This window comes from Dermacentor albipictus, chromosome 9 (genome assembly GCF_038994185.2).
Source record: "Dermacentor albipictus isolate Rhodes 1998 colony chromosome 9, USDA_Dalb.pri_finalv2, whole genome shotgun sequence".
NCBI lineage: Eukaryota > Metazoa > Arthropoda > Arachnida > Ixodida > Ixodidae > Dermacentor > Dermacentor albipictus.
In genome coordinates, this window is record NC_091829.1 from 54,545,003 (window position 1) to 54,553,224 (window position 8,222).

General features: G+C 46.6%; 1 long non-coding RNA gene across 1 annotated transcript; it reads right to left on the minus strand.

Annotated features, from left to right (window-relative positions):
- Window positions 1–315: 315 nt before the first annotated feature.
- LOC139049632 (uncharacterized) lies at window positions 316–7,224 on the minus strand. The gene is made up of 3 exons (XR_011508443.1): window positions 7,143–7,224; window positions 3,123–3,219; window positions 316–396 (listed from the first exon to the last, which is right to left on the minus strand). It is a non-coding gene; the product is annotated as an uncharacterized lncRNA (long non-coding RNA).
- Window positions 7,225–8,222: the final 998 nt, after the last annotated feature.

The window sequence follows — 8,222 nt, forward strand, 5'->3', positions numbered from 1 at the left end:
AATCGCATCGCAAAGCCCTTATCTTGCTTTCATTTTGTAACTGTCAGATGAAAAAAGAAAAGTGGCAGAACGTGCACCAGTAGAGGACGTTCCATGCAAGATAGCCAGTTGACCATACCATCAGCCATGCTCAGCTTCTTGATGCACATTACCAAAAGAAAAAAGAAAACTCACCAACAGCGGAATCAATCTCGCCGACGATTCGCATGTTGCAATACTCGCCTTACAGTTTATTTTCTGAGTTCGTATGAGAGGGCATCGAAAAAACACGGAGAAACGTTGGCAACTTTTGAAAAACAAGCGAAGTCTACTCACAGTAGAGAAAATGAGCCACGAAAGGAACCTTTAAGTGATTCGTTGACAGTGTGCACAGGAGCACTGGAAAGTGCGTCACATCTGAAATAACGAATGGTGACACAGCATACTGAATAGGCCGGATGGACCGAAAGTCACCTATATGGAACTATACTGAAGAGCAAAGAATGAAACGAAATAGATAACCTTTCAGGATAATTCAAGGAGCTGAGCACACACTTACCCTCTGTGTTGTGATCTACTCTTATGTCTGGCTTAGTTTGTTATAAATACGAATTTAACATAAGATCGTCGTCTCTTAGAATAAGCTTTAATGCCGACATTTCCTAGCCTTGAGCGACCCTGGCCACGTCTTCGTGGATCTCGCGATAGGCGTATCTCGTTCTTAAGAACCACGATAGTTCGCAGGGTGTATCGAGAATACAGATAATGAAATGCACGACGTTTCGAATGTATCACGATAACGATACAGGACATCCGAAACATATGTTGAGATAGTATCCAAGATACGTGTACGGTTCGACACTGCCCAGCCCTGGCAACTGGACCGCAATGCTATTACAGTCTTATTATCCACCTGCACAAATAAAGGAATGGTATGACATTGCAGACATGAATATTATATGCAAAGCATGCAAAAAGGAGATATACGCGCTCGAACATATGCTCTGGGAGCGTGGGTCGCTCGGCCCTGGCATTTCCCGGAATCGGTTTTTAGGAATGATCAGATCTCCAGATCATATCCCTCGAGTCCTGGCTGTCCAGTACGCCCGTGATAGGGCTAGGAGGCTTGACCTCCCGGTCCCAACGTGGGACTAGCCAGGCAGGTGGCAACACCTTGTACAGGACAAGAATAAAGTTTTTTTCTCATCCTTTTCCTCCTCCTCCCCCTCCTCATCCACCCTTTCTCGCCACCTGTAACTCCCCCGGTTTCCCCTCCTGCTGACTCCCGCGCGTTGTCCTCATTGGCCAAAAATCTATCCTCCCGCGGGACGCGGGTGCCCTCGCCCCTTCGCGTGAGTGCTCCCTGTCCCGCGACCCTTTTTTCGGGTGTAGGCAGTCGCTCAGGAGACTTCGGGCCGGACTTCTCTTGGCCAAGCCATTGCTTGTACCAGGCGTCAGCGATATGAAGACAATGTCCGGTGTCTGAAGTGCTCCGCTTCTGCCCCCGCAGCATATCACCGCCCTAAGTCAGGCTGGCACACGCCGATATCACCCCGAAATTTAGGTTGACCCACTCTCAAGTGCAAGTTGGCCCACACCAACCCCACGCATTGTCTATGGAGCCTTATGCATTCCTATGGGAAAGGTGCCACGATCTTGCTACCAAAATTTCCGTGCCGTTTTCCCATACACTTTCTTCGGTACTTTTGTTTTGCTACTAGAACTAACCTTGGGAGTTTTAGCCAGCGCCGCCACTCACAAACCTCGGCGGCGGATGTGGAACATCCATTATGCTGCAGGCGCCACGAGTATGCGATCTTTTGGGGTGAAGGCAACCGCTCAATAAACCCACGCATGCTACCTGAAGGCATCAATGTTGCCGGATTCTAGAACCTCGTTATGTAATGAACGAGAAGAAGAGGGGTTAACCGAGGGGCCTGATTTTTATGAATCATATCATAAGAAGCCAACAAACAAGGACGCCAAGGACAACATAGGAGAACTTACTTGGACTTAATAATTGAATTAGAGAAATGATAAATTAACGACCGTTAAAGAGGATTAAAGGGGAACGATCCCACGTCTTCGCATTATTATTGACCAGTTGCCTTCACCCAAAAAGGTCACGTACTCGTGGCGCCTGCGGCAGAAAGGATGTTCCACATCCGCCGCCAAGGTTTGTGAGTGGCGGCGGTGGCTAACTCCCAAGGTTAGTTCTAGTAGTAGTAAAACATAAATACCCAATAAAGTATATGGGAAAACGGCGCCGCGGTAGCTCAACTGGTTAGAGCATCGCACGCGTAATGCGAAGACGTGCAATCGTTCCGCACCTGCGGCAAGTTGTTTCTTTATCCCCTTTACCTGTCATTAATTTATCATTCCTTTCATTCAATTATTATTCACAAGTAATTTCCCCAATGTTGTCCTTGTTTGTTGGCTTCTTATAATATGACCCACTCTTGAAGGAAGACATGGCAGATGCGAAACCATGTGACTATACACAGCAAAAAAAAAAAACCCTATTTCGCGTCAAAGCCCATTTCGCCAAAGCTCCTGACGCTTCCAGGAAAAAACGGCGGACGCGCAAGACGGCTCGGCATGCAGTCGCCTAGGTCTATGGCTTAAGTGCATTGTGGAGCCCTCGCATCTCACAGCTCGGGGTTTCACTTAACCGAGCCACTGGTACAACTGAGAAGTCGTAGCACCCTCACCCTCCGGTCGCTTATCAGGAAATCACCATGCACTATAGGTTACAGCGTAGAACATACCTACAACCGCATAAGAAGCTAACCAAAGGTCAAGATCGCATCCTCAGAGCGCTCGAAACCAACACCTTCCCCCGCCCATCTGGAAACGACCACTTCACCCTAATGAGAGCAGCATTCCGGGCGAGTTGGTAATCCAATACTCAATTGTTATTGCGCAACAAAATACACACGGGCGTAAGAGAAGAAGACCCACCAAGCGCCTTCACCCTGGACACCTTCACCCTGTACACGTCCTCTCCACCCTGCCACTTTTGTGGAGAGCAGGGCGCCCTTTACAACCAAGGAGGTTTCAATAAAATAAAATCTCCTTGTTTACGACATGGATCGGCGGCCGTGCAGCATCACCCTTTAGTACACCCAATCGTAACCACACACCTGTGCTTTGGGATCGGACCCCCTAGCCAGCTCCACCCTCGCAGGCCAGGATCAGTTGGTAGCGAGAGCCGACGACGCTGACGAAGCCCGTGGTCTCCTGGAAAGAGAAGCCCAAGACACTGCTTGAACAATACCTGAATGAAGATGTCTATCGTCTCTCTCTCTATCTCTATGGTCTGAGACACGGCGCAACGTCGCCAATAGGGGTGAAGCCGGGATTTTGTGTTGTGATCACGTGATTGGAAACGCTCTCAATGTCGACTACTGTTGCGACGGCAGGGGTCGAAGCGCCAGGGAGCGCTCGACGCGGGGGGGAGAGCAATCGAGGGGGAAAAAAAGAAGGAAAATTCGCCGAACGCAACGCGCTCACTCTCTCTTTCGACCAGTCGAAGACAGCGCTGCTGCGTGCTGCTGTTTCTGGTGCTCTTTCTCTCCCCCTACTTTCATTCCCTACCCCCTGTGCAGCGCGGTTGAGGTGTCCTCTGCTGAGAGACAGTTACTGCGCCGCACTTTAGCCCAACCTTTCCTTCCCTTCAACAAGAATCTCCTTCTCTCTCTCTCTCGCGGTTTCAAAAACAGCGTCGTATTTGCCGTAGATTTGAGAAAGTATGCATATAGTAGGTGGTACGCTTCGTACCTATCTTGCATTCGGTGGAGGTAGCTTAAAGGTTGTGAAGGAAGCTCAAAGTAATTTATCACTGCACCTCTGCGTTATTGTAATCTGCAATCGTAATGAGATATATGTAATGAATTTTACAGACTACTTGAGGAAGCACGGTGGCCTTTCGAAATGGCGTATGTACCCGGCGCCACTACAGATTCGGCTCCATTGTGCGTGGTAGTGCCGTCCTCCTACTTTACACGCAGAATTATTCATTTAATGCACATAGAATGCAGGTGCCCGTGATTTCTGTGTGTGTGTGTGTGTGTCCTCTCGTATACATGATCATTTCTGTATATACACATCTCGTGCACATCACTTCAAAATTGTGTAAAGAGTTCTATCACATCATCATTGTATATAACCATTGTGCACACTGTATATATTGAAAATCATTTCGTACATGTGGCATTTAGTTTATGTGAAACTGTGCCTTTCCGTGGGTATACGTGTTTATATGTTGGTGCGTGAGGACTCGGACACTACTCGCGTTGACAACGCGCTGTGTTTCGTGTCTTACATGTTATCGTCCGCGTGGAATTGTGCCGTGATTATGACTCAGTGTTCGTATCGTCTCTTGTCGAAATAAACTTTTTCTAAACACACGCGTGTTTTTCTTGCCGGCACCGTAGACGAAGAAAGAAAGAGAAGGAATTAAGAGAGGACACTCGGGAAATTCTAGCCTCTCAAAAAAGAAAGAAAGAAAGCGCCTAGTCTTTCACATCACCGCTAGCTGCCGCGAGTGGTAAAAAAAAGTGTGTCGAAGTTGACACACAGTGTTATACATTTAAAATCAGTTCCTAATCTAGCTACAAACTTATACCTACGCAATACATTGAATGGTTGCGACTGTACGTTCTTGTGGCTCTTCAATGCACGACATACAGGCAAGCCTTGCACAGCCGCAAGTCATTTGACATTTCAGTGCGTTTCGGTAACGCGTATAGCCTCGTGCTAACTTCAGTCTCTCGCGCAGAAGAAACCTTCGCTGTTTTCGTATCGGCATCGTTCCCACACCTTGGACGAAATGTGAGACACCTATTTTTACCTTTCCTTGAACTTCAAACGCAGCGCGCGCAGCATAGCTTCAACGAAATTAGACATAGCTAGGCCTTGCGTCTTTAGGTTTACAGCTTAGAAAATGCTGAAGGGACCTTTTATTCTAGCCAAACATTATATTATAGTAGTGAGGTTGTTCTGTTCGCTCAAGAGCTAAAGAACTAACTAATTAATTAAATATTATTAGGTAAAGAGCTCATTTCTGTTCTCGTTTACCATGGAGAATAAATTAGTTGTGTGATTGTGGTATATACATAGCTTTACTTGTTGCACGTTTTTTACGATTGGCAACACGTGCGTTTCCTCTTATTGTGCTGTATTGTATTGCTTCGCCGTTGCGTCGGCGTCTATTAATACGCCGGTAACTTGCACGGAATGACGTCACTTTGAATTTGCTGCTACATTTAGCGCCTTGCAATAAACATTTCTTCATTTACGGGGTGCCCCTTTTATGCGGCTCCGCAAGAAGTTGAACAGACAGCAGAACCACTATAGTATTACCTTGCCTGTAACGGTACTGGTAAGTGCAATGTAACGTTTTAAGGAAATAAATGTTTGCCCTTAGAAGCGTGCAGTCAACTAGTTCAGAACGATAAATTAAAATAGACGCTTTTCCAAATGTAAGAAGGCATCGGGGAACCGTTCGGATGCCCATAGCCGCGGGCAACGCATTCCAGCATTCAAACTGCCTGCTCATATCGGTATCCAGGAAACCGAAACCGGAAGTTAGGGGGTTAGTCTTCCGTCTAGCCGCTTGGTGCGCTGCTGGGTTCTATAGATGAAACTATAAACTATGGAGCATGTTTTATTAGAATGCGAAGACGTCTACCCAGCGGTCGATTTAGGCACCACTGGCCTTATGGAAGCCCTTGGGTTCAGCGGGTGCAGTGGAAACGTAAACATGTCCGCAATAGGGATTAGTAAGAGGCGATTGGAGGACTGGTGGAATAAAAGTTGGGAAACGACAAAAAAACTGAGACGTACAGAAGCACAGTTCGCAATACAGGATCAGAAAATTTGGCTGTGGGAGTTCATAGTTTTTTTTCCTTTTTTATTGTTTAACCTAGGTACGACATTAGGCAGTATAATAGCAAGAGTTTGGTGGCGCAACCCACCGCCCCGTTCCAAAGGGGACGCTCATAACATACATACATACATACATACATACATACATACATACATACATACATACATACATACATACATACATACATACATACATACATACATACATACATACATACATACATACATACATACATACATACATACATACATACATACATACATACATACATACATACATACATACATACATACATACATACATACATACATACATACATACATACATACATACATACATACATACATACATACATACATACATACATCCATCCATCCATCCATCCATCCATCCATCCATCCATCCATCCATCCATCCATCCATCCATCCATCCATCCATCCATCCATCCATCCATCCATCCATCCATCCATCCATCCATCCATCCATCCATCCATCCATCCATCCATCCATCCATCCATCCATCCATCCATCCATCCATCCATCCATCCATCCATCCATCCATCCATCCATCCATCCATCCATCCATCCATCCATCCATCCATCCATCCATCCATCCATCCATCCATCCATCCATCCATCCATCCATCCATCCATCCATCCATCCATCCATCCATCCATCCATCCATCCATCCATCCATCCATCCATCCATCCATCCATCCATCCATCCATCCATCCATCCATCCATCCATCCATCCATCCATCCATCCATCCATCCATCCATCCATCCATCCATCCATCCATCCATCCATCCATCCATCCATCCATCCATCCATCCATCCATCCATCCATCCATCCATCCATCCATCCATCCATCCATCCATCCATCCATCCATCCATCCATCCATCCATCCATCCATCCATCCATCCATCCATCCATCCATCCATCCATCCATCCATCCATCCATCCATCCATCCATCCATCCATCCATCCATCCATCCATCCATCCATCCATCCATCCATCCATCCATCCATCCATCCATCCATCCATCCATCCATCCATCCATCCATCCATCCATCCATCCATCCATCCACCGCACTCCACCTACAGGCGAGTTTAATCAAGAAAGTCACTACGTGGCCTCATTCCGCCGCCGGAACAACAGCGTTTGGGAATTGGGGGTGTGATGGAAGCGCCCAGAAGCTTCGATGGAAACCTATTGATACAGTGCACGGCACCCGCGTATGTTAAAGCGAAGCTTCCTTTGCTAACCTGGGCTTCGCTGACCTGGACTTCGCTGACCTGGTCTTTGCTGACCGTGGCGGCAGGGGCGGGGAAAGGGCCAGGGAAAAAGGATAGAGCAGGACGAAGGAAAATATTTACGAAATGCACAATGTGGTAAAAAAAGCAAATAAATTAACAAATACGACAAATAAAAATTAGTATAAAAGCGACCGTGTCAATAGGAACAAAAAGACAGTTCGTTTGAGTGCGACATTAAGGCAATGTGCATGCTGAAAGTGCGAGCGATGGTGGATGGCTGTTACTTTTTTCCGCATCAAAATGCGTTTGCAAAATGTGTATAATTGCCGTGCAAAGTGACACCTTGACTTGTGCGAGTCGGTCCATACTTAGCGAGAACCACAAAAATTGCCAGAAGGAACTCTAGCACATGGCATATACGCACACGGATTAAACATTAAAAATCAAATTGTTGGGTTTTACGTGCCAGAACCAAGGTATGCTTAAGAGCCACGCCGTAGTGGGGGACTCCGCAATAATTCTGATCACTTAAGGGTATTTCTAACACGCACCCAACGCAGTCGGGATTCGATCCCGCGCCCTTCAGGCTTAGTAATGAAAATAATGCCAAAGCCACCAGGCCACCACGGCAGTTTTATGTACACTGATGACGGCCAATGATCGGCATGAATTTGCCTGAGCTTCATCGTTCCGGTTTCAAACGCCTTTGCTACCTTGGAAATATATCATTTTTGAACAAAGCGCTGCGTTGTGAATGCCAGGATTCGTTATGATCACGCATGCGCGCGGGCGCTTTCTTCCTTTACTTGTATTTAGGAAACTGCGAACCCTTAGACAATTAGGAAGATAAAAAAAATAAATAAAAGAAATGGCTGTGGCTTAGATAAGGTTAAGCCCAGGATGCGAAACATACTAGCCTTTATTTTAGTTGTTGAACCACTGTTTAGCCTGGTGAACTGCTGTTGCTTGGCTATATTTGGTTCGGCTACACGAAGAAACAACTCATGCAAGCGAGCGCACGAGCTGAGACCCGGCTATGTAGCTACGCGGCCGCAAGCGAGCGCACGAGTTGAGCCTCCGCTTTTGCAG